Source organism: Pipistrellus hanaki (genome assembly GCF_964339955.1).
Source record: "Pipistrellus hanaki genome assembly, chromosome: 2".
In the NCBI taxonomy this organism is placed as follows: domain Eukaryota; kingdom Metazoa; phylum Chordata; class Mammalia; order Chiroptera; family Vespertilionidae; genus Pipistrellus; species Pipistrellus hanaki.
This window is the reverse complement of record NC_140504.1, coordinates 129,994,126-130,021,221: the sequence shown is the minus strand read 5'-3', so window position 1 is coordinate 130,021,221 and position 27,096 is coordinate 129,994,126. Positions and strand designations below refer to the sequence as shown.

The 27,096-nt window shown below is 35.7% G+C and overlaps 1 protein-coding gene across 15 annotated transcripts in view; it reads right to left on the bottom strand.

Moving 5' to 3' along the window:
* Nucleotides 1-27,096, bottom strand: part of LOC311616575 (uncharacterized protein) — a 413,605-nt gene that overhangs the window by 41,918 nt on the left and 344,591 nt on the right. Inside the window, exon 6 of one of the 15 annotated variants that reach the window (XR_014793936.1) lies at nt 22,470-22,569. The exons of the other annotated variants lie outside the window; for them this stretch is intronic. The gene's annotated coding sequence lies outside the window, so the exon portion shown is untranslated. The remainder of the gene's footprint in view (nt 1-22,469; nt 22,570-27,096) is intronic. 15 annotated transcript variants of the gene reach the window in all.

The window sequence follows — 27,096 nt, the reverse complement described above, 5'->3', positions numbered from 1 at the left end:
GGCAATTAGTTAAAAATTTTAGTTGAGTTATTCTTATCAGTGTCCTCACACACTTGGTTCTGGTAAACAAGTGTTTGCCCCTCATTTCTCCTTGGAGACACTTGTCCTCCAAGTTGGTTTCCTTGGGCCCTCAGCTCTCTCATAAGTTCAAGGAAAAGTTATGCATTTGTAAATTTTCTACCATGCTGTTGCAAAGGTGGGAGCATTACTTTTTGTGTCTTTCTCCTTAGAACCCAAAATATTGATTTTTCAACCAAGGCCCAAAAGAATGACTATGGAGAAAAGAAAATCTTCTCAACCAGTGATGTTAGAACAACTGGATATTTATTTGAGGGAAGGGAAATAAAGTTGTATCTATATCTTACATTTTCCACACAAAAAAAGTACTGTAGATTATCAGAGATCTAAACATAAAAATTAAATTATAAAAATTTGGAGGAAAATATGAGATATCTTTGTGATCACGAGAAAGCAAACATTTCTTAGGGCAGAAAAAATGTTAGCAATTAAAGCAAAAAAGTTGTAAAGTGGACTTAATCAAAATTAAAACATTTGTTCTTTGAAAGACTATCTTTAGGAAAATAAGTGGGAAAGCTACACTCTGAGAGAAAATATTCATAAGACAAATATCTGAAAAAGGGCGTCTATCTAATTCTAACATTCAATAATAAAACCACATGAGACATCATTACACACCCACTCAAAGGACTAAAATTAAAAGACTGACAACACCATGTGTTGATGAGGATGTGAAAAAAAAAAAAAGAACTCTCTTATATTGCTGGTGGAGGATAAAATAGCATGGCCTCTTTAGAAACTAGTATGGAAGTTCCTTATGAAGTTAAGCACATGTTGATCTTTACCTGAGAGAAATGTAATCGTATCTATAATAATAAAAGGGTAATATGCTAATTAGACCAGGCATCTTCTGGATGGAAGCAGCCTGGGTCTCAGGTACCTGCTGGGGGCCAGAGGAGGAAAGCAGCCTGGGTCCCAGGTGCTGGCAGCCGGGGGAAGGAAGGCCTACTCTTGCACAAATGTTCATGCATCTGGCCTCTGGTATACATATAAACCTGATGTAAATAGCTTTATGTGAAATGTCCCCAAACTGGAAACCATCCCAAGAATCCATCAGCAGGAGACTGGGTAAACACATTCAGGTTCATCCAGACAACAGAACACAATGAAAAGGAATGTACACAATAGAGCAATCTCATGGATGAACTTCAAAAATCTTAACAGAAGGGAGAACCCAACCACAACAACTGCATACTGTATGATTCCATTTATGCAAAATTCCAGAACAGGAAATACCAATCTATAGCACAGAGTCAGAACAGTGATGATAAGACTAATGGTAATGGGCAGGAGCAATTTTTCTGGTGATAGAAATGTTCTATATATTGATTTGGGGGGGAGGAGGCTACGTTTATCAAAACTTGTCAAACATATGCTTGAGATTTGTGCAATTTTCATCTGTAAACCTATAAATTGCATCTCAATAAAAAGGCTAAATGTGAAAAATTTAAATGTGCATGTACACATCTGAGGTTTCTGACTACACTACATGAAATAACACTGCCCTCTTTTCTTACACTTTTGCCTGCTTTAGTATTTTTTATAAAATTTATTAAAAATTGATATTCAAGCATATGTGTACCTATTAATCATCTGTGTTGCCAATTAGAAGGTAAGATTCTTGAAGGTAAGAAACTTTTAAAATTTGCCATTATATATCCAAGGGTAATGATTATGACGAGAAGGCAATATTAATCAAATTGGATGTCAAACTTTGTTTTATTGGTTGTTTTATTTTCTTCTCTGCTTGAATAGTGGTTTTGTTTTGTTTTTTAATCAAAACAGATAAAGCATGGGAATAGCACTTTGAAATCCATAAGCGCTATACCACTTAAAGAATGATGAAATACAAAAAATTATCTGACAGTGGAAGATACTCAATGTAAGATAGCTTAAAGTTTTTCGGTAGAACGGTTTGTTGTGGTTTTAACTTTTCTTCTAAGAGATGCTTTCCAAAGCAAGAACAAGACTGGGAAAGCAGACAGCACACTGGCAAGGTAGAGTTTCTATCTAACTGGCTAAGTCAGAGGGATTGCTTAGTTTCCTCAAGTTCATGACTTTGCCTTAACTCTGTGGCTAATGGGAATTCATTATAAGACAGCTTTCTGGGATTAGTGTGTTGTAGTAGTATCAGTCAGATGGAGAATTGCAAGCTAAGCCTCAGTTCAAGCTTTTACAGATTTGTAACTAATTAGGTCCTGTCCACACCTCACATGAAATCATGTTAGCAAGACCCATGTTAAAGCACATTTATAGATAGCAGAGGTGTAACTCAGCCCTTTAGGCTATCCTGGGCAGCACTGTAACAAGATTTTTTTCTATTTCAAGATTCTTTTTTAAAAATATAATAAATGGATTGGTTTTAAGGAAGCCCCAGATTTAGACTCCAAGGTCCCAAGATGAAGGTTCCTTGGTCACAGGTCAAAACCTAATGGAAAATCACACACACACACACACACACACACACACACACACACACACTCACACTCACACACAGTCTCACCAGAGAACATAAGCACAGAGTTTCAATGTATATTAATTTTATAACAGGCTAAATGATTACCCAGCAATTTATTATAATCTAAATTTTAAACTGCGTTATGGTAGTGAATGCTACAGATATCTAAATTAGATTGAAGAAATTTCTTGAACTAACATGAACATAATTTATTTGAGTATAACAACCCAATATTACTTATTTAACTTGGAACAGCATAATTTATTACACATATGTAAAAGTGGCCCCTGACTCCCAGAACATAAGAAATTGTTCAAATATGAACAATTTGTGTTAATAAATTGTGTAGTAATACCATCATTTACCTGTTATATGAACAAAAATACTATTAACCATCAGGGTACAATATTTTAGTTTATTTCAGAGAAAGAATGGACTATTATAAGGATCTCCTTTAATGCTGGTTGGTAGGTTAGTAATAGAGCTGTGGAAAGTGGTTCCTAAACTTATGGCAAGCAATTATTTAAAGATCTGTGGACACATATTTCTTACATAGACTCTTTTTCTCCCTTATTTATTAAATTATTGTCTGTGTACATATCTTACATAGACTCTTGTGTTACTAATCAACTCTGAGACTCAGCTCAGATGAGGGAAGGGCACAATGGGATCTCTGTGAAGCACTAAGTTTAAAGAAACTAAACTAAGCCAGGAAAAAACCCTCAGCTCGGCAAACAATTTGACTCATTATTGCCTTTTATTCATGGTCACTGCCAAGGCTTACTCTCCATTAGGAGGATTTACCCAGCTTCACCTGTTTACTCCAATTTGGCTTCTATCTAAAATAAAGAAAGTCACTTGTAAAGCAGCAAATTTATGCATACACACACAGACACATAGACACACACACACACAGACACACACACACACACACACACACACACACACACACACACTAGTATGTACTTATAGTTCAGAATTGAAAAGAAAAAAAGGAAAGAGACTTTGGTCTTTTCCCTTGTGAAGACTAGCAATCTCATGACTCTCCTTTTATGCCTTAGTAGAAGCAGTTATAGTTTTGGCATTCATAAATGTTACCAATAGTCAAAGTTTTAATCATGCAGGACCTTCCTAGGAATTCCAGACAATGACAAGTCATCCAACAATTTAGACAAAAACATTTAGCTTAAGAATGAAGCCACTGTCTGTCTATCTCTGTTTCTCACGGGCTTCCTTATTTAATTCTGGAAGGAAACAAAGACTTGTAGGAAACAGTTATATTTTTAAAATAGGTAAATATCTATACGACAGTAGTACTTTTCCTAATTATGTGACTTCTGTTTTGAGAAGGAGCTGAGCTGGAGGCCTGAGGATCCAGCTGACTCAAATAGAAAGGCATGCCCTTTAAGGTGCTTTCTCAGACCCACTGGGTGTCCCTACCCTTATTGCTAGTCTTTAACCAAAAACTAGTCATAATTACCTGTTCCTGCTCAGCATCAATTCAAACCCTTGGTGAGATTGCTAAACACAGTACTGGAGCCCACAAGCTGTGAGTACAAACTGACAGTCTCTGACAGTTTCGTCTGGGCCAGAATCTGAACCAAGGGGCAGAGCAAAACTCCCATCTGCTGTCCATCTGCCATCCTGTCCCATCAAAAAAGGTTGTATCATGAACCACATACAGATGGGCATTGCAACAATCTATTAGGGGGGAAAGTTGGGTTTGAGACTATTAGAATTATAACCTTTGATTCAACATAAAAAATCCCAGCAGTAATGAAAATCATGAATAATTATAAGATCTTTTTAATTATGTAAAACAGATATTGCATCTTTTGCCAACATTGAAAATAGTGTTTGTAGTCAATAAACTAAGTATATAAACCTAAAACCAAAGATGAGTTTAAAATATATATTCATGTGTGTGTGAATATATATTTTAATATATATATATATATATATATATATATATATCCACTAGATACTATAACGTGTATGTAGATATATGCATGTGTGTGTATATATATATTAATAATATCTTCACTTAAAGTTGTTTTTCTCAATGGCACAAAGTTAAGTATAACAATGTGATTAACTAATTAAATGGAAATCTTTTGGTAGTGTGCATTTTCATCAAAAGCCTACCCTATATAAACAGGAAACTGGGATAAGTCAGCTCATGTTTTAAATAAAAGACTTAAGACATAAAGGGAACAGTAAACTCCTGAGCTAAACCTAAGTGCTGTTATGTTTCCATAGCAAAATAAAAAGACTTTTGCAAAGCAAATAAGCATTCTAGACAAAAGGCAGTTATTCAGTTCACTCAACATATAATGTGCACCTACCATGTGTCAGGCAAAGTGCTAGACACTACAGACAGAGAGTGAGACACAGGTGGTTTTTGTCTCTAAGGAACTTGCAGTTACGGATACATGAATTGCTTACTATATAGGAGAGTGAAATAGTGCAGTGGGGGAAAGTTATGGAGCCATGTGAGTTAGTGATAAAAAAAAAGTGAGATTTTGTATTTGCATTATGTTTTAATTTTTATATGCTTTTTAATAGATTTACAAATTTTATCTTTTTTACAGTTCATACAGGAAAATTGAATATAGACTACCTTTGCTTAGAAAAGAGAAGAATAAACTTTCAAAAATGTTAAAATGTTTGTGTAACTTTTATATTTTAAGACCATTTTTTCTTTTTATACTAGTAGCAAAATATTTTCTAAAAGTTGACATGAAAAAGAAATTCAATACACATATCACTATATTCAAAATAACTCATAATGAACTTAGCCAATATGAAAAATGTCAACTATATTAATAAAAAGACATGCATGAGAAAGTTGTATCTTTATTCATAATAGCCCCCAAATAGAAACCAGCCAGCAGGAGGAAAATGAATAATCAAACTGGGGCGCATTGATAAGATTTAATACTCATTCATGGGAAAGGAAGAACTACTGATACACACAGAACATGGATCTCAAAACATTATGTAAAAGAAAACACCCTGTAGGATTCTATTTATATGAAGTTTAAAGACAGGCAACTAATCTGTGCTGACAAAAGTCAAAAGTGATTAAGTCTGGCTGGGGGATGAGGGATATTGAAAGGAAAGGACATGCAAGAAGTTTTAGGGTGTTAGAATGTTCTGTTTCTTGATCTGAGTTACATATATTTGTTAAAGGTGTATTTGTGAAAAGCCATTGAGTTTTACACATAAGATTTGTGCATTTTGTTGAATGCAAATTGTATCACAGTTTTTAAAATGTAAAGCATTCAAGTAATTTGATACAATGAAATAGAGAATAATCAAGTATTTTTTTTGTTGTTTCTAATCCTCACCGGATGATGTTTTTCCATTAAGTTTTAGGGACAGTGGAAGAGAGAGGGAAAGACAGAGAGAAACATTGATGTGAGAGAAACATATTGATTGGTTGCCTCCTGCATGACCCCCTCTACCAGAGCCTGGGCCTGGGAGGAGCCTGCAACCAAGGTACATGCCATTGACTAGAATGAAACCCAGGATTCTTTAGTCCCCAGGCTGATGCTCTATCCACTGAGCCAAATGAGCTAGGGCTAATCGGATATTTTAAATCTTTGTTGCCAAGTAACAAAATATCTGACTAAATAGTGCATCATTTTACAAATAATAATATAAACTCAAAGAACTGCTATTTTTGTGACTACAATTTCAAGGGGCAAATACAAATAATAAATGCTTGGAAAGTGTCCATTAGGAAATTCTTTCATCTGAACTGCAATGTGGTCCTTATCTGGGCTATATTTAAATAACTTTATCAAATTCAGGTTCAGAGGGTATCTTTAAGCATATGGAAAATCTTGTGCTTTATCACATGTCCATACATCCTTTATTTTTTAAATACATTTTGACCTTATTGTTACATAAAATGGCCTGCTCTCATTCTTTGTTTCCTTGAGCCACTTAATCACTACCAAAAAAAGTAGAACTACACATTACATGATTCATATCAGCTTCTGATTATTCTGAGAAATAAAAAAGAATACTATTTCCAAAGTGTACATTATTCAGACTCAGTAATATACCCTTTAATTTTGCTATATTATCATTATATAAATAATCTTCATAAGGAAGTTGTCACTGACCTACGATATGTAATTCACAATAAGAAATATTATCACCAATGTTAATTCTTAGACTTTTTATTTTTAACTAAAATATATGTACTAAGTCACCACAAAGAATCATTCCTAAGGAACTTAAATACTATCTAAGTATTAGTTTTGCATTATAGTAATAATACCACTTTAAATTACATATGGCTTGATTCTGCATTGGGATCCAAGCACTTCACATATATAATCAATTTTATTTTTAATAACCCACTGGAGGAGGAAAACATAGTACTGTGTTCCATGCCCTTGAAATAATGACAAATGCAATGAATGTATAATCTAAAATATCATAGCAACTAGTTTTTAAAGAGTATGTGTGTGTGTGTGTGTGTGTGTAATGGACACAACTTGGCAATAACTTTTGCTCTTCTCTGCACAATTTGCATATGAAGAGAGAACTTTGTCACAACAGTTTAGATAATTTTATGAGAAAGATTCTGTATCGATATATAATTCATTTTTTTTTCTAGGGGAAAAAGTTCCATGTGGAACTAAAAATGGCGGAGTAAATCCACTATCATCCATTCCTCATGCTGATTACAACTAAAACCTTTAAATTATATAAGTATATAAATATAAATACCAACCAACTCTCAAAAGCAGGCAGATTATGTGAGAAATAGAAACCTGAAAATGTAACCTGCATTGGGATGTTTCCCATTTTATTTTTTGTTTGTTTTCTCTTGTGCAGTGTGATTCTAAGACTAGACCCCAGTGCAAAAGCGGTGAGGCAATGGCCAATGCTGAAGCAGGTAAAATCCATTATTCTGACAAGAGGAACCATAAATAAAAATTCTACAGGTCAGAAAGCTTGAGGAGAATCCCAGAAATGAAAGAATGAGAGGAAATGTTCCCTTAATTCTGTTAGTAAGTATTTTAATTCCTCAATTAGGTTCTGGACAGATAGCTCAGTAGTTAGAGCATAATCCCAATAAGCCAAAATTTGGGGTTCAATCCCAGTCAAGATTCACCCAATGAATACATAAATAAATGGAACAACAAATGGATGTTTCTCTCTCTCTAAGATCAATCAATAAATAAAAATCAATTCTGAAACTAAGCATGCATGAAACAGTCTCAAATGAAGATATCAAAGGTTTTGGAACTTGGACAAAGATTTTAGCCTTCTGCATACATCTCAATCTAAACCCTAACTACACATCCACTAGAACACATAAACCAATACAGTTTAGGATAGAAAACTAAACTGATCTCCAGCAGCTCCTAAAGAAGTTGAGACACAATTTACAGTTTGAATCTAAGTGGCTTAATTGCCTGCTAAAATAAACAACTTCCTCTCCAGATGATTGTAATAGTATATCATATAGAATTTTTGTGACAGAATATTCACAACATCCAGAATGAAACATTCAAAGAAATAGTAAAATATGACCAATTCTTCAAGTAAAAGAAAAGAACAAATCAAAATAAACAATCAAAGAAAGAAACTGACCAAAAGCACAAAATGATCTTAGTGATGGCGCTGTCAAAAATACTTAATTGACTATTATAATTATGCTCCATGAGTAAAGGAAAATACTCTTGAAATGAATAAAAATATAGATATTCTCAATAGAGACAAATAAACTTTGAAAAATAAATTAAAATGTTGGAAGTGAAAAATACAATATTTAAAATGAATAAACTTGCTGGCTAGATTCAAAAGCACTATGGATATAATACAAAAAATCAGTAACTTATATATAAATTAATAAAATTATAAATATGAAAAACAGAGTGAAACAAAGAGTAAAATAAATAAAAAAATATCTTCAGAGACTTATGCAACAATTTCCAAAAATATAACATATGTAATTGAAATACCAAAAAAAGAGATAGTGGGAAAGAAATTTTTATTTTTAATAATATATATATTTAAGGTATACAGTATGATGATTTGACATACACATACATTCAATAAAATAGACTGTATTCTGGTCCATTAACAAAGTCTCAATATTAAAAACAATTAAAACCATCCAGCGTACATTATCTGAGCATAATGTAGTTAAATTAGAAAAGAGTAATAGCATCTAGATAAACACCAAATATCTATAAATTAAATAACACACACTTCAAAATAATTGATGGATAAAAGATAAATGCACAAGAAATTAAAAATTATTGTAACATACATAACAACAAACATACAACATACTCAAAGTTGTAGGATAAAGCTAAAAAGAGCTTAGATAGAAACACAACTTTAAGTGCTTATATTGAAAAGAAGGAAGATATAATAGTAAAGTGTAGTAATCAATGAAAGATAAAATAGACAAAATCTAGTAACTAGTTACCTGAAAAGATCAACAAAGTTGACAGAACTCTTAATGGAATACTAGAATGTTCAAGAAAATGAGGGGAAGGACACAAATCAACAATTTAAGAATTTAAATTCTTGTTATCAAGAATTTAAATAACATAATCACCCAGAACCAGCAGACTTTAAAAAGGATGAGAAGATATGCAACAACATTACACTAAAATATGTGAAAACCACATAAAATTGACAAATTTCTTAGAAAAATATGTAACTAAATGTGATACAAGGAAAACAGAAAGATGGGATATACATGTAAAATTAAATTATCAAACACTTTTCCTAGAAGAAAAACCCAGGCCAAAATATTTTTACTGGTGAATCTTGGGAAAAACTTTCAAAAAAGAAATAAGACTTATTTTACATAAATATTTTCAGAAAAATAAAGAAGTTGAGATCACTGCCCAACTTTGTTTTTTCAAGGCCAGCATAACACTAATACCAAAATCTAATAAAGATATAAAGAAATCATATTTCAATATCCCTTATATAGATGTAAAGGTCCTTTAAAATATTATTAAATGTTATCTAATTGTGTGTGTGTATATATACAAGGAAGACTTTTCCTAGGAATGTAAGGTTAATTTAACATACATAAATCAATGCCATTCAGCATATGAACAGAATAAAGGGGGGAGAAACATACAATCATTTCAAAAACTGTGTGGGGAAAAAAGCATTTAAAAAATTCAACACACTTTCATAATTTAAAAAACAAACAGACAAACAAAACAGAACAAAAAAAAAACAAATACAACTCCTGTTAGCAAATTAGGAATAGTAGGAAACTTTGTTAAACCAATAAAGAACAGCCCTAACCAATTTTGGCTCGGTGGATAGAGCATTGGCCTGTGGACTGAAAGGTCCCAGGTTCATTTGCGGTCAAGGGCATGTACCTTGGTTGCGGGCACATCCCCTGTAGGAAGTGTGCAGGAGGCAGCTGATCCAATGTTTCTAACTCTCTAACCCTCTCGCTTCCTCTCTGTAAAAAAAAAATCAATAAAATATATATTTTTTTAAAAGATTATAAAAAGCAACTAGGAAAAATTACCAACCGAAATCACACTTTAGAGTAAAAATCTAATTTCAACAGATAAAAGAATGCCTGCCTGCTTCCAATACTCTTATTCAACACTTTTACTGCAAATCTGAGTCATTGTGCCCAGCAGGTGTGGCTCAGTGGTTGAGGTTCAACCTATGAACCAGGAGGTCATGGTTAGATTCTAGGCCCAGATTGTAGGCTCAATCCCTAGTGTGAGGTGTACAGTAGGCAGCTAAGCACTGATATTTCTCTCTCATCAATGTTTCTATCTTTATATCCCTTTCCCTTCCTCTCTCTCTAAAAATCAATTAAAACATATTTTTAAAAAAGAAGTAAAACTGAAAATGTTTGCATGTTATATGATTGTTTACCTAAAAATATGGTAAAAAAACATAAAAGCCTACACAGACTAATAAAAGATACATTAGTGGCAAGAAAATTTGAAGATATTTTATTCTTTTTTTTTTACACTAGTGGGAAAAGAGACTACATAGAAATAATTCTAAACAAAGGCATCTAATACTAAAACTGCAGAATGCTGCTGTATTACAGAACACACAAATAAATGAAGAGCTGCACCATGTTCATGCATGGCAACCCTCCCCAAACTAATCTACAGATCCAATGTAATTCCAAACAAAATCTACCAGGCTTTAATTTTTTTAAAAAAATTATTAACAGCATAAATCTAAAGTTAATTTAGAAATACAAAAAACCTAGATTGTTGAAAGTTGAAGAGTCCCTCTCATTTCAAGATTTACTATAAGGCAGGGCAAAAGTAGGTTTATAACTGTGAGTACATAAAACACAGTTTATTCTTATATCATTATTTATTAATTATTGTATTATTTTCCATACAAACAACTACAAACTTACTTTTGTTCCAACCTGTATATAGTTACAATAATCAATAATGTGGGTTATTGGCAAAACTATGGAGATATTGATCATGGAATAAAATAAAGTCTCCAGAAATAGAGCCATAAATGCATGTCTATTGAGTTTTAAGAATTGTGTCAAGGAAATCCAATGAGGAAAATAAAGTAATTTCAACAAGTAAAGCTAGAACAACTAGAAATCAAAATTGGGGGAGAGGGGAATGATGATCCTTACCTCACATTCAATGCAAAATATTGACTCAGAATGGGTTATATACCTAAATGTACAACATAAACTTTTAAAAGAAAACATAGAATATATTTATAATCTTATGGTAGGCAAAGCTTTTGTGGATAAAACACACACACACACACACAAACAAACACAAAACATTAAAGCTAAAATTAATAAATCAGACCGTCAAAATTTAAAACTTTTATTCTTGGAAAAACACCATAAAAAGTGAAAAGTCAAGCCATTCTTGTTCAGGAAGAAAATATTCTCAGCATAAATATCATGCAAATGACTTGTACTTAAAATATAAGAAGATCTCTTGTAATTCAATAATAAGAAACAACCTTTTTTTAAAAAATGTACAAAAGATTTGGACATAAACTTCATCAATGATATATAAATGGCCCATACTACATGAAAAATGCAAGCCTCATTAGTCCTCAGAGGAAAGCAAACTCAATACTACTACACACCAAACACTACAAGCAAAAAGGGAAAATAAGAATTCTTACACACAGTAACAGACAAGAGTGGAGGAAGTGGGGGTTGGGGGAGAGACAGATGAAGGAGACTAGGAGGTACAACCTTCCTCTAATAAAATAAGTCACAGGGATGCAATGCACAGCAAGGGAATATAGTCAGTAATATCATAATAACTTTGTATGGTGACAGATAATTACAATATAAATGTTGAGTAATTATGTTGTACACCTGATATATATGATGTATATAACATAATGTAACCTAATATAATATTGTATGTCAACTATACTTCAATTAAAACAACAACTTGCCCTAGCTCATTTGTCTCAGTGGATAGAGTATCAACCTGTGGATTCAAGGGTCCCAAGTTTGATTCTGGCCAAGGGCACATGCCTGGGTTTTGGGCTTGGTCCCAGTCTGGGGAATGCAGGAGGCAGCTGATCAATGGTTCTCTGTCATCATTGATGTTTCTATCTCTCTCAACCTCTCCTTTCTTCTCTGAAATCAATAAAAATATATTAAAACAAAACAAACAAACAAAAAACAACAACACATTCAGTGAAGAAGGCAGGCCAAAAGAAAAGTATACACTTAAGTTCTATTCATATAAAATTCTAGAAGATAGAAACTAATTACAGTGAGGGGGAAAAAGAAAGTCAATGGTTTCTTGGGGATGGAGTTGGAAGGAGGAAGGAAGATTTTCTTTATCTTGATATAGTGATGGTTTCCCCAGTTTACAAGATGTCAAAATTGATCAAATTATATTAAATTTTTAGTTTATTATACTTCAATTATACCTCAAAAAAATTGCAAAAGTCAGGCTGGTGTGGCTTGGTTTGAGCATCAATCCATGAACTGGGAGGTCTTTGGTTTGATTTCCAGTTAGGGCATATGCCTGGGTTATGGGCATGATCCCCAGCAGGGCTTGTGCAGGAGAGGTTGTGATTATCTTTCTCTCTCATCCATGTTTCTATCTCTCTTTCCATCTTCCTCTCTCAAAAAAAAAAAAATTCAGTAAAAGCATGTTTTTAAAAAAGGTATAAAAAATATATAATACTATTGTATCCTAATAAAGAGGAAATATGCTAATGAACCATCACACCCTCACAAGATGGTGGTGTCCACAGCCAATAAAGAGGGAATATGCTAATTGACTGCCACACTCTCACAAGATGGCAGCACCCACCTCCACAAGATGGCAGTGCCCAGTCCCCTCAAGCCAATCTAATTGAGCCGGAGCTCCCCAGTCCCTTCAACCCTGCTGGGGGGTGGCAGGTGCCCTGTGCCTCATCCAGCCAGAGGCCCCCAGTCCCCTCAGCTTCACCTCACCCAGTCCCTGGAGCATTCAGCCTCAGTGCCCCAGTCCCCTCAGCCCTGCCTTATCCAGTTGGAGTCCCCTAGTCCCTTCAGCCCCACAGGGGAAGGCAGTTGGGGGTGATTGGGTTGGCTGGGGAGGGCAGTTGGGGATGATCATGCTGGCAGGGGAGCAGTTAGGTATCAATCAGGCTGGCAAGAGAGCAGTTAGGGGGATACCAGGCTTGCAGGCAGAGTGGTTAGGGGCAATCGGGCAGGCAAGTGGTTAGCAGCCAGCAGTCCCGATTGTTAAAGGCATGTCTGACTGCCAGTTAGACATCCCCTGAGGGGTCCCACATTGGAGAGGGTGCAGGCTGGGCTAGGGGACAGCCTCCATGCACAAATTTCATGCACTGGGCCTCTAGTAAGTCTATAAAACATGAACAGAACACAAAATTTCAAAGCTACCAGTACACATTTGGTTTAAAATTTTTCATTTATTCTGTTTATATGGTATGATTGTGTGTGTGTGTGTTTTAAAGATAAAAAGAAAATAATATGTTTGAAAATATGATATTATATTAAATTACAGTGTTGCAAACTCTTATTATTTCAAAAGGCAATGCTGCACAATGTTGCTTTATATACTTTTATTTAACCATGCCCCAGTGGAACATCTAAAGTCTTATAATTTATCACATATACTGAATATCACACCTAAAAATAATCTATAAGAATGTGTGGCAATACTATCAGGGCATTAACAAAAATGATGAATTTTACCAAAGGGACCACTTCCCTACAGATAGATTGATAGATTATTATCTACACATGGCTTTATATCAATAGCTATAGATTTAATATAAAACTGCAGTATTTATATACTAAGTAGCCAGATTATTATGATCTCTGAACGCATAATTATCTGGACACTCAGTGTATATCCTATATAATAAAAGGCTAATATGCAAACTGTCCCCTCAACCAGGAGTTCGACCAGCAGGCAGGCCAGCCAACTGTCCATCTCCACTTCCCCTGACCAGGCTGGCCAAACCCCACCTATGCACATCCACAAATTCATGCACCGGGCCTCTAACACTCTAACATATATATATATCACACACACTGAGTGGCAAGATTATTATGCATCACACACACTGAGTGGTGAGATTATTATGCATTCAGAGATTATAAAAATAATCTGGTCACTCAATGTATATTATAATCCAGAAGACATAGTATTTAAGTAGAAATATGCATATAATACTTACATGCCTTAATCTTTATATATAAGAGCCTAATATGCAAATTTTTATGTCCATCTCCCCTTTCCCTGGCCAGGGTTCGGCCAGCCTAGCCAGGGGAAGGGGAGATGGACAGTTGGCAGTTCAACTAGAAGACCAGGAGTTCAATTGCTTGGTATGATATGCGCTGACCACCGGGGGTAGCTCAGAATGAAGGAAGGCCCTGGCCAGCAGCTGGAAGAAAGGTTGGCCCTGATCGCCGGCCAGTTCTAGGGACACTGTGCATGAATTTTGTGCACTGAGCCTCTAGAAAATATATAACATCAATAATAACACTGCATTCATATGGCTTATTTATCCTCAAAGTGCATTCATTGGAATCACATAGAGGTAATTGTGATAGAGGAATTATACTAAACTCCATGTCAAGAAAAGATTATTTTAAGGTACAACTTGGCTTCTATTTGGCTCTGTTACCTTGAACAAATTACTAAGCTTCAATTTTCTCACCAATAAAATGAGGTTGTTGGGCTTTATTATCTTATAACTCTCCTTCAACTTTGAAATTTGCTTTATTTTTATCAACAGGAAGATGCTGAGAAAGAGTAAGGGAGTTGTACGAAGTCATAGGACCAATTAAGGTCAGACCTGGGATTAGAGACTAGGTCACCCATACCTAGATCTGCCCTCTTTCCACTGCCACACACTGCTCTGTGAGCCCCCGATGGCTGTCGTCTCAACGGAACACATGCCCATCATCTGCAGACTACTGAATTTCTGCTTGAATGAATAAAGAAACAAAATTCACAAGGGCATGATCTCATGACGTTAAGATACCTGGAATTTTATTTTTGCATCTAAAACTCCCAGTACATGCATGAGCTTAGAAGGTATAAAATTTCTCTTCTATTTGATTTTATATTGGTACTTATCTTTCATGGATATTTAATAAAGGTGTGGTCAATATCATTTCCTTCAAGATTAATTTTTGTTTTTTAAAAAAATGGTCAATTTCTTAAGAAACTGGAGGGTAGCCACAGGGCCAAAAAGCACAGCTGAGGCTTCATGCCCTTTCTTAGCTTTACCTGATGGGCTCAGGGTGTTTGGATCTAGAAACTGGTGCGGCAACAGAGAAGGAATATGGGTTGTAGGATCAGAGCCACTGCAATGTTAATACCAGCTATGTTGATTAATAACTTTAGATTTTGAAGAATTAGATTTCAATGCCTTTACTTGATAAAAAAAAAAAATCACCATTTTTAGATTAGAAAGCTAGACTGAAGGCTAGAACAGAAAAACAGCCTCCTCCCCTAATATTGTATGGTGAAAATTTTCACATATACAGAAAAGTTGAGAGAATTATTACACAGTGAAAGCCCATTTCCTTCCACCTAGATTCTATATAATTAATATTTGGCCATATTTGCATTTTTATCAGCTATCTATGCATCTTCCCATCCCTCTCTTCTTATTAATCTATTTTATTTTTGATCCATTTCAAAGGTAGTGGCAAATTTAAATGCACTTTACCACTAAAAACTTCAGAATGCATGAGACAGCCTTCAAAACCTTTATAGTTTTTCACTAGTAAAATAAATATACAATGAACATAGATTTTAAATGTACTACTCAGTAAGCTTTAATAAGAGTGTATACCTAGATAACACAAATCTCTATCAAGATAGAGTATTAAAAAAAGATAGAGTATTATCATCACTCCTCATTCCCCTTCCTGGTTAATCACTGCCCCATCCCTCCTATTCTAATATATTTTCATCCTGAATGAGTTTTACTTGTTCAATGACTTGTTATAAATGGAACCATATAGTTGGTCCTCTTTTGTGTAAGGTTTTTAATGTAATATAAAAGTTTTGGGCATTCATCTATGTTGTATGAATCAGTAGCTTTTTTCTATTTTATGGCTGAAATGTATTCCATTTGTGAACCTCACAATTTACTCCCCTCTTAATACAAACTTCAGCTATTTCCACTTATAGTTATTCTAAATACAGTTGCTATGAACATTTTTCTGCAAGTCTTTTGGTGGGCATGTTTTTATTTCTCTTTTAAGAATAACTAGGATTGAAATTGTAGATCCCAGGGTACCATAATGTTTTATAAGAAATTACCAGACATTTGTCCAAAGTGGTTGCATAACTGTAGATGCCCATGAAAAATCCTAAAGTGAGAGTTTCTCCACATCCTCACCAACATTTGCTGTTAGTCATGGTAAATGTAGCCCTCCCAATAAATGTACCTCAGGTGTTTCAATTTGCATGTTCCTAATGCTTAATGGTGCCAAGCATTTTGTCCATGCACTTATTATCCATTTGTACTTCTTCATTGGTGAAGTATCTGACCAAGTTCTTGCCTTTTTTCCTTTTTTATTGAATTTATTGGGTTGACACTGGTTAAAAAATTATACAGGTTTCAGGTGCACAATTCTGCAACACATCAATTGTACACTGTATGGTGTGCCCAACACCCCAAGTCAAGTCTCCATCCATCACCATTTATCCCCCATACCCTCCTCCACCTCCTTCCATTCCCTCCCCCTTCCCCCAGCACTCACCACACTTGCTGCGTCCATGAGGGTTTTTTTCTTCTTTTGCTCAATCCCTCAAACCCACCCTCCACCCCCACACCTATCAGCCTGCACTCTATCTATGAGTCTGATTCTGTTTTGTTAGTTCATTTTGTTCAATAGATTCCACATATGAATTAAATCATGTTATTTGTCTTTCTCTGACTTGCTTATTTCACTGAGCATAATGTTCTCCAGGTGCATCCATGCTGTCAAAAAGGGTAAGATCTCTTTCCCTTTTTTTTTTTAATAGATGAGTACTATTCCATTATGTGAATATACCACAGTTTTGTTTTATTTTGTTTTTTAATAAACATCCAAGGGTATTTCCCACTGATCTTTATAGAGAGTGGAAGGGAGGGAGGAGGGGGAGAGAAAGAGAAACACTGATATGAAGGAGACATGTTGACTGGTTGCCTCTGACAGGGGGATGAAACCTGCAACTGAGGTACTTGCCTTTGATCTGAAATTGAACCTGAGATTTTTTGGTCTGCAGGCAGCCACTCGAACCACTTAGCAAACTGACCAGGGCAATACCACAGCTTTTTTTTATCACTCAGCTACTGATAGGCACTTGGACTGTTTCCAAATCTTGGCTATTGTAAATAACACTGCTATGAACTTAGCAGAGTTGCCTCAAAAAATAAAAACGAACTGCCTTATGATCCAGTAATTACATTTCTGGGAATTTATCTGAAGAAACCCAAAACACTAATTTGAAAGATATTTGCTTCATTTTGGTATTGAATTATTTGTTGTTTATTACCAAGTTGTAGAAATGTGTTTTTTTTTTAATGTTCTGGGAAACAATCCTTTGTCAGATATGCATTTTGTAAAATTTTTAGCAATGTCTTTTGATTAAAATTTTCAATTTTGATGACGTCTAATATATCAGATTTTACAATTTTTTGCCTTCTGCAACCTAAGAAACCATTGCTTATCCAAAAATTGCAAAGATATTCTGTTGTTTTATTCTGAAAACTTTACAATTTTAACTTTCATTATTAGCTATGATTCATTTCAAATTAGTGTTTTAGTGAATGATGTAAGGTAGGAGTTAATGTTGTAGTTTTTTACAGCATCATTTAAAAAAATAATTTCCTTTCTCCTTTGGCACTGATGTTGGAAACCAGTTGACTATATGACTATGGATCAGTTGTGTTCCACTGATCTACCTGTTTCTTTTTCTGAATATATCACAAAGTCTTGAATACCGTAGTTTTATATTAAGTTATGAAGTCAGACTTTGTTCTTCAAACAAAAAGCCTGTTGAGATTTTGGTTAGGATTACACTGAATCTATATATCAATCTGAAAATAGTTGATATTACAATATTATTGATATTTCTAAGGAATAAACATGCATCTCTTCTTATATATTGAGATTTTCTTTAATGACTTTAAGCATGTTTTACAGTTTTCAGTGTGGATATGTTACATATGTTGTGCCAAAATTATTCCTAAGTATTTTATATTTAATCCTGCTCTTGCAAGTGAAAATTTTAAAATTATTTTTCCAATTTTTGGTACCAACATGTAAAAAACCACTTAAGTTTGTATGTTGACACTATACCCAGCAACCTTGTTAAATTCATATATTAATTCTGATCGTTGTTTTGTAGATTCTTTAGGTTATCCTGTGAACTGAAAACAGGGAATTTTGCTGATTTCTTTTCAATCTGTATTTCTTTTATTTCTTTTTCTTCTCTTATTTTACCAGCTAGGATCTCTAAATCAATAATAATCAAAGAGATCGCAGTCAACACCTTTGCTTAGTTATCAATCTGAAGGTGAAAACATTCAGCATTTCACCATTAAGTATGATGCTAGCTGTAAATGTTTCATAGAGTTAATTTATCAGATTAAAGCTCACTTACATTTCTACTTTGCTCCAAAGTTTTATTATAAATAAATGTCTTATTTTGTCAAATGATTTTTCTATATTTATTTAAATCATCATTTAATTTTTTTTCTTTAATATGTGGTTCTGATGTGTAACGTAAATTAATTTTCAAATGCTTAGCTTTGCATTTCAGAGATAAACCCAACTTGTTTGTGATATATTAGCACTTCTTAGCAGTGTTTCCTTCTGTTTCATAGTATTTTGTTAAGATTTCTACTTTTAAAAATTCTTTTGTGTGTGTGAGTGTGTGTGTGTGTGTGTGTCTTTGAATGGCACTGGGGTTATGATAGCTACATAAAATGTGTTCTCAAAACTTGACAGATTTTGAGTAAGAGTGGTAGTACTGCTTTCTTAATCTTTGATAGAATTTACTAGTGAAAACACCTGGGCTTTAACTTACTGTATTTTCCATGTATAAGACACCCCCCACATTTCCAACCCAAAATTAAGAAATCAATATTTAATTTTTGTTTTGTTTTGTTTTCCTCTTAAGGCCTTCTTCTTTTTTGGCATTAAGGAATTGTTCTTCCTGTTTTCTCCACTGTCTAATCATACACTCAGTGGGAGGAGGACCAAATTGTCTCTCTACAGCTCTATCTCCATGGTGTTTTGCAAAGCTGATTACATTCAGTTTGAATTTTGCAGAGTAAGACAATTTCTTACCCTTATTCATCTTTTAATTTTTTGACATCTTTATGGGCTCAGAATGCTCTGGTCCCTGTTGTATCTATGCATTCTCCACCTCCACCTCCAATTATGGCATCAGCTGACATCAGTAACAATAAGGCTTGTGATTAGAGGAGGCCTGTTTGACAAGATATTGTCAGTGATGCACCTGAGCGGCTCCCTCTTTGGATGATTTCTGTGTGTAAGATGCCCCTTGATTTTCAGTCTAACAATTTTAGGGGGGAAAGAAGTGTCTTATACACGGGAAAATATGGCACTTTTAATAATCACTATGTCTCAGAAACTACATAAGATAATATGCTAATTAGACTGGATAGACCCAATGTCTTCTGGACATCCTTCTGGACGTCCTTTTGGACAAAGCCATGGTGGTGGGGGCCAAGGCAGAAGTAGTTAGGAGCAATCAGGCTGGCAGGGGAGAGCAGTTAGGGGCAATCAGGCTGGCAGAGGAGCAGTCAGTGCATCAAGCAGGCAGGCAGAGGGGTTAGGAGCAATCAGGCAGGCATCCAGAGTGGTTAGGGGCATTGTTGATGCTTTTATCTCTCCTTTTCCCTTTCTCTCTGAAATAAATACACACACATATGAAAAAAGGTTAGTTCTCTAAAATGTATTAAAATTTAATTTCAGACATGCCACTAATTTTTAAAAGAAGACACATTAGGCAATAAAGTTAATTACAATTAATTATAATTAATATCACCTAGAGATTACAAATATTCACTCCATCCAGTTTTTGTTTCAAACATCTTATTTTAAAATTGCATTTACCTTATTTAACAAGTATGCTAAATAAGTCACTAGCTATACTACTCCTTCACTAGTCATTTTTCATCAAATCAAGGGCATGATGACTATGTATAATGTATTAAACAGTGCAATGCTGATTAGAAAATAAATGAACTAATCATATTAAAAAGTCATATTTTGCCGAAATCGGTTTGGCTCAGTGGTAGAGCGTCGGTTTGCAGAGTTATAAAGGTCCCAGGTTTGATTCCAGTCAAGGGCATGTACCTTGGTTACGGGCACATCTCCGGTGGGGCGTGTGCAAGAGGCAGCTGATCGATGACTCTCTCTCATCGATGTTTCTCTCTATTCCTCTCTCTTCCTCTCTGTAAAAAATCAATAAAATATATTTTTTAAAAATCATATTTTGCCACATAAATCTAACATTTTTATTTGATCTGATACTGAGAACAAACAAACATCACAGATCTTTAGGTCCTTTATATTTCCCTAGTAACCCAAAAGAGGTAAATCACATTTGTTTCTCATGATGGGATATTTCATTTCCTAATGGGTTTAGAGTATGAGTAAAAAAACAAACAAACACAAAGCAAACAAGCAAATACCAATGGTACCAGACACACAGACAAACTGATTGTGAATTGATTTCTCTATGTATGAAAACAACGTGAGAAAAAGAATCAGAGATATGATCTCAACATACATTTTCTAATATTATTTCCTTAATTTAGACTTAGCAAATAAACAAAAGAAGCTAGTTAGCAACCTAGTCTGTCTTTTAGCAACTCACTTTTTTCATTCATTCTTCTCATCATCTCATAAATGTGAATTAGGAATGCTGCAAGTATCTCAGCACACAGGGCTAGGGAAAAATTAGGTTGACAGGATTCAGTTTTGACAGTGTATCCAACTGTTTATAACTTTTCATTTTTTCCATAAACCTAACTGGTATCAGTATATGTAAAGTTTCAACACTTCCAACTCGGAAATGCTTCACAGAAAAAAAAAAATGCTTTCCTTGGAGTTTACAAATGCCATTTGGTCTAATTTTTCAGCAAGGGTTTGTCTAGTTAGATTATGAGAATTTTTCCTGAAGAGCAACAGCAAGAGATCGTCTTCCATGCTGTCAGAAAAGAAGTTATATTTTTGTTCCTTGGAAAAAACATATAATGTAATGGGCAAAATATCAAGTGGGTGGGGAACCATTAGGCCATATAAACCTCCAAAGAGATCACTAAGTAAATGGAATTCTGAATAAGACATTACGCTCATACACTTGGGTTTCAAAATATAGTTCAAGCAGGCAGAGGGGGCTGTGTTTTATAGGAGCAGGACACACATGAAAGGTTCCTGCCCAGACAGCAAATGACTGCGAGAGTCTGAGGGCTGACCAAAGTCAGGAATTATTTAGGGAAAACTGAATTTCAAACCCTGGAAAGAATAACTGCGTAAAAAAACGAGCCCAGTGAGAGAAGGCAGGATCAACACTGACACTGCAGGGATGTAAGTTACAGCTGGTTCAGAAAGAGCACAGAACAAAGGAAGAGCATCTAGGATTATTTCTGCAAGTTTTCCTCCACCAGAGTTTCTCATCCATCAGATGGGTGTGTCCATAAGAGGTGGCTTAAAAAGCTAAAAGCAAGATTTAAGATTCAATTCTTAACTGCGCACTCTACATTAGAGCAACACACTCTGCATTAGAGCAACTCCCGAAAATATAATTTTCCATTCTTTCATACTTTATTGACAACATACTTTTAGAGCAGATCAAAAGCTTCCTTAGGCCGAAACTGGTTTGGCTCAGTGTATAGAGCGCTGGCCTGCGGACTGAAAGGTCCTGGGTTCGATTCCGATCAAGGGCATGTACGTTGGTTGTGGGCACATCCCCAGTAGGGGGTGTACAGGATGCAGCTGGTCAATGATTCTCTCTAATCGATGTTTCTAGCTCTCTATCCTTCTCCCTTCCTCTCTGTAAAAATTCAATAAAATATATTAAAAAAAAAAAAAAAAGCTTCCTTAGCATCTCTATTGTAGGTAAGCCCAATATTTTAAAAATCTAAGTTTAAAAACTACTACACCTTAAGCTAATAATGCCCCAATGATGCCATTATTTTATTTTAACCAGGCTTCACAGGCATTATATTTCACACTCAACGCATTTGTTTCAGATATCCATTCATCATGCGTTCGGGTATCCATTTACTCAGTGTGCTGATTAAGAGCAGGAACTGGGGAGTCAGGCTGTGTGGGCTCAAATCCCAGGTTCACCAGTTACTACTGAGTGACCTTGGACAAGCGATGAAACCATTTGGAAATCACTTTCCTCTACTGTACGAAGGGGGAAAGAGTGATACTTACCTCTCCTGGTTGTTGTGAGAATGAGTTCTATAAGAAGCATTGTAGAATAGTGTCTTGCCAAAGGTGGTGATGGTAAGAACCAGCTGTTGCTGCTGGTGTGCTATGAGAATACAAATAATAATGACTTTTTAAAAATTTTTACTGGGTTTGAAAATGTCCTATTTTAAGAAATTAAAAGAAAGGCATGAGGCCCTGCCCATTCAACTTCGGACAAATTCCTTCCTTAAAGAAAGTGAAATGATATGGCCTGCAGTCAAGTTTAATGACTAAGATGGTATCTACAAATCCATCATGATTTGGAAAAGGGATGACTCTGTTATAACTCAAAGTCATTACAGTAGTCCCCGCTTACCTATAGTTTCACTTTCCACAATTTTAGTTAACCCCAGTCAACCAATATCTGAAAATATTAGATGGGAAATTCCAAAAAGAAACAATTCATAAGTTTTAAATTGCCTGTCACTCAAGTACCTCACTTCTTTTCATTACATTGGCACTATATCACCTCACATCATTACAAGGGTAGGTGTAATACCATAAGATATTTTCAAAGAGAGACCACATTCACATAACTTTTGTTATAGTACTAGAGGCCCGATGCACGAAGATTCATGCAAGAATGGGCCTTCCTTTTCCTGGCCGCTGGCACTGTCTTTGCTCTGGGCCAGAGCCACCTTTTCACTCTGGACCAGATCCGCCTTTCTGCCTTTCTGCCTTCCCATGCTGCCCAGAGGCCTAGAGTGGCTGGGGTGGTACTTGCATATGCAAATTAACCCACCATCTTTGTTGGGTTAATTTGCATACTCATTCCCGATTGGCTGGTGGGTGTCATGAGGGTATGGTCAATTTGCATCTTTACAATAATTTTATTAGAATAGATATTGTTACAGCTGTTCTATTGTTGGTTATTATTATTAATATATTACTGTTCCTAATTCATAAATTATACTTTACCATATGTACGTTTGAACAGGAAAAAACATAGTATATATACCGGTTCAGTTCTATTCACCCTAGGTCTTGAAACGTACCTTCCATGGAAAGGGAGGACTACTGTGTCTCAATTGCTGCAATGTTCCTGAAGATAACTGAGCAAGTTGTAAATGCTTATGTGCCTGCCTCAAATAGACCATGTAGCATCAGATGTGTTGTAAAAACTCAACTCAGATTTTCCTAGCTGTCTTATCATCACCTCCTTCCTTGAATACTATGGCCAGTTCTCTCTGTGAAAATCCCTGTGAACAGCACTCTGGGCATTCCCACAAGGGCATGGAAACCCACAAGGTGACAAAGCCAAAATGGCGGTCTCTGGTAAAGGGCTCAAGGATGCTGCTTTCCTGGTGTCACAAGCCACAGGCCATGGGAGGAGCCTGTCACAGGGCTGCAAGTTTCTTACTATCTCAGAATTCTTAGACAAACAGCTCTGTAAGTTTTTATTTATAGCTTTTCTGCTGTTTCCTCCAAACTCCCAAATTCAGTTTCCTCATATAGCCATTAAAACTAATTATAAAAATTTAGGTGTTTTTGCAGTTTATATAAAACTCTTTGTTTCTTAAGCAAATTCCAGATAATTTTGTCATGAGTGGGATCAGTTATAAATAAATGTGCACATACTGAAATCGTGCAAGATGAATATTATTCAGCTGCATTTATGTCGGGCCTTTACCAGCCTCCACTTCCAAGTTGTATTTCACATTGAAATAACTGACAGTGTACATAGAAGATTCAGTCCACGCAGTTTTAAAGTCTTACCAGTGACCTTGGAATTAGTTGTTGAGCTTGGGTGGAGGTGGGGTAGGGATGGGAAATGGACAAGGAAGTTGAATTTTGCTATTTTCATATTTATAAACAGCTATCTATAAGCATGTAAGAAACTTACATGGGAAAAAATAATATTTTGAAAAAGAACATACACAAAAAATGAGAAGTCCTCCTTATATCACACTTTGCTGGTAATTACTGCTGATTTACCTAAGGGCAGCAATAAGAGCTTGGATCCCAACATTTCTAAAGTGGTCCATACCTATAATCTTTGAAGGAAAAAGTAAATCGATGGCACAGATTAGCTTTAAAATTACTGGTAGGTATTATTTACAATAGCTAAAACTTGGAAACAGCCAAGTGTGCATCTTAATAGATGAGTGGATAAAAAAAAGCTGTGGCACATTTATATCATGGAATACTATGCAGATGTAAAAAAGAAGAATCTCTTATCCTTTGAGACAGCATGGAGGGATCTGGAGAGTAGTATGCTAAGCTAAATAAGCCAGAGAAAGATAAATATCCCATAATTTTACTTATATATGGAATCTAATGAGCAAAATAATCTGATAAAACAGATCCAGAGTCATAGAAGCATGCAATAGAATGAAGATTCTTGGAGGGGGAGGGAGGTGGGGGGAAGAGAAGAGATCAACCATAGAAAATAGTGGGGTGAAGGTCTGGGAGGGGAAGGATGTGGGGAGGAGGGTTAACGGGGAGAGGGGAGAGGGGACTACCTGTAATACTTTCAACAATAAAGATACATTTTTTAAAAAAGTATTGTTAGGTTAGAAGTGCTGCTATTGCTGGGAAAACTGAGTTCTGAACCTTCTCTACTACCTACATGCCAGCACTGTCCAATACAGTGGTCCCTAGCCACCAGTGCCTATGGAATGTTTAGCATGTGACTAGTCCAAATGGTGATACTATTTTGGTTATAATGGTTTAAATAAAACACTATTAATGCTCATTTAACTTCTCTTTACAATTTTTATGTGGCTACTAGAAATTTTCAACTGCTTGAGGAGGTCTGTGCTACATTTTTCTGGGACAGCAGCGGGATAAGGCAAACAGAAGAGAGAGAGTGGGAAGAAAGGTCTCAGAGCAGGCAGGCATGGAACAATAAGTACAAGGAATTACTGCATGACAGTCCTTGTCCCAGATATCCCAGTCCTCAAAGTGACAAAGAAAACCTCGATGCAGAAAACCTATATATTGCTAGCTGTGCTTTTAGTAGACACATCTTTTGCAATAATCAAGAAACATTTATTAAATGATATCCATAACTTTGAGCTGATAACAAATGAGTTGTACAGGGAAGGGGGTATGCATACAAATTATCACTTGCTGGTAGCTCCTAAAGGGGACAAGTGACACAGTCACAATTGTCACCCTTCCCAACTACAATTCACAACCACTTGGCAAACAGTCTAGTTCAGTACTGGCAAACTATGGAATGCAAATCAAATCCAGTCATCATCTGTTTTTTAAAAATAATTTTATTGGTACACAGCTATGGTCATTTGTTTACATATTACCCACAGCTACATTAAAAGAAAAGTCTAAGGTCAACACTAAAATAAGAGTGCTCTTTTTAGATTTGATGTTTTTCCTCTGCTTAAAATTCTTCAATGGCTTTGCATCTTACTTAAAATAAGGGAGTATAAAACCAGTCATTCCCACCCCCCCCCCTGACCTCATAGCAATCACCAACATGCTCTTCTTGATTCTTCTAGAATGCACCAAACAAACTCTGACATCATGCTTTTGCCTTTACTGAACCCCCTAAAAGGTTCTTTTAAAAATAATAATAATAATAATAAATTTATTGATTTTTTACAGAGAGGAAGGGAGAGAGACAGAGAGCTAGAAACATCGATGAGAGAGAAACATCTACCAGCTGCTTCCTGCACACCCCCCACTGGGGATGTGCCCACAACCAAGGTACATGCCCTTGACCAGAATCAAACCTGGGACCTTTCAGTCCACAGGCCGACGCTCTATCTACTGAGCCAAACTGGCTTTGGCAAAAGTTCTTAACCTAAGAATCTATCAAGTTCCCTCCTTCACCTCCTTTAGGTTTTGTGTATATGTCAGTGACCACTGAATATAAAATAGCAACCTCTTTCCATTTCCTGCTTTATATATACCTGTACAGCATTATCATACGGCCTACCATATATCTCACTTCAATGTAGCTCTTATTTCGAACTAGAAAGAAGCTCCAACAGGTCAGGAATAGGATTTTTGATGTTTTCTTACTTCTGTATCCTTAGCATCTAGAATGGCCCATCCTATATAATAAAAGGATAATATGCAAATTGACAAACGGCAGAACGACCGGTCACTATGACACGCACTGTCCACCAGGGGGCAGACACTCAATGCAGGAGCTGCCACCTAGTGGTCACTGTGCTCCCACAGGGGAAGTGCCACTCAGGCAGAATCCTGGCTCATGGCAAGAGTCTTTCCCGCCTCTGCAGCACCACTAAGGATGTCTGACTGACAGCTTCGGCCCACTCCAGAGCGGGCCTAATCTGTCAGTTGGCCATCTCCCGAGGGCTCTCTGACTGTGAGAGGGTGCAGACCAGGCTGAGGGACCCCCAGACTGCACACATTTCATGCACCAGGCCTCTAGTATGTACATAAAAACGTTACTGAGGATTCCATTATCATTGTATTTGCATATAAGATAATGAAATGTAAGCAAGATGTGATTCCTGCCTTAAGTAGTAAGAAATATAACTAAATAATAAAAAATGAATGTATCAAACCTTGGTTGCCTGTTCAACTCCTGGTTAAGGACACATTCCCATGTTTCAGCTCCATCCCCAGGAGGGTGCAAGCAGGAGGCAGCAAGCAGGAG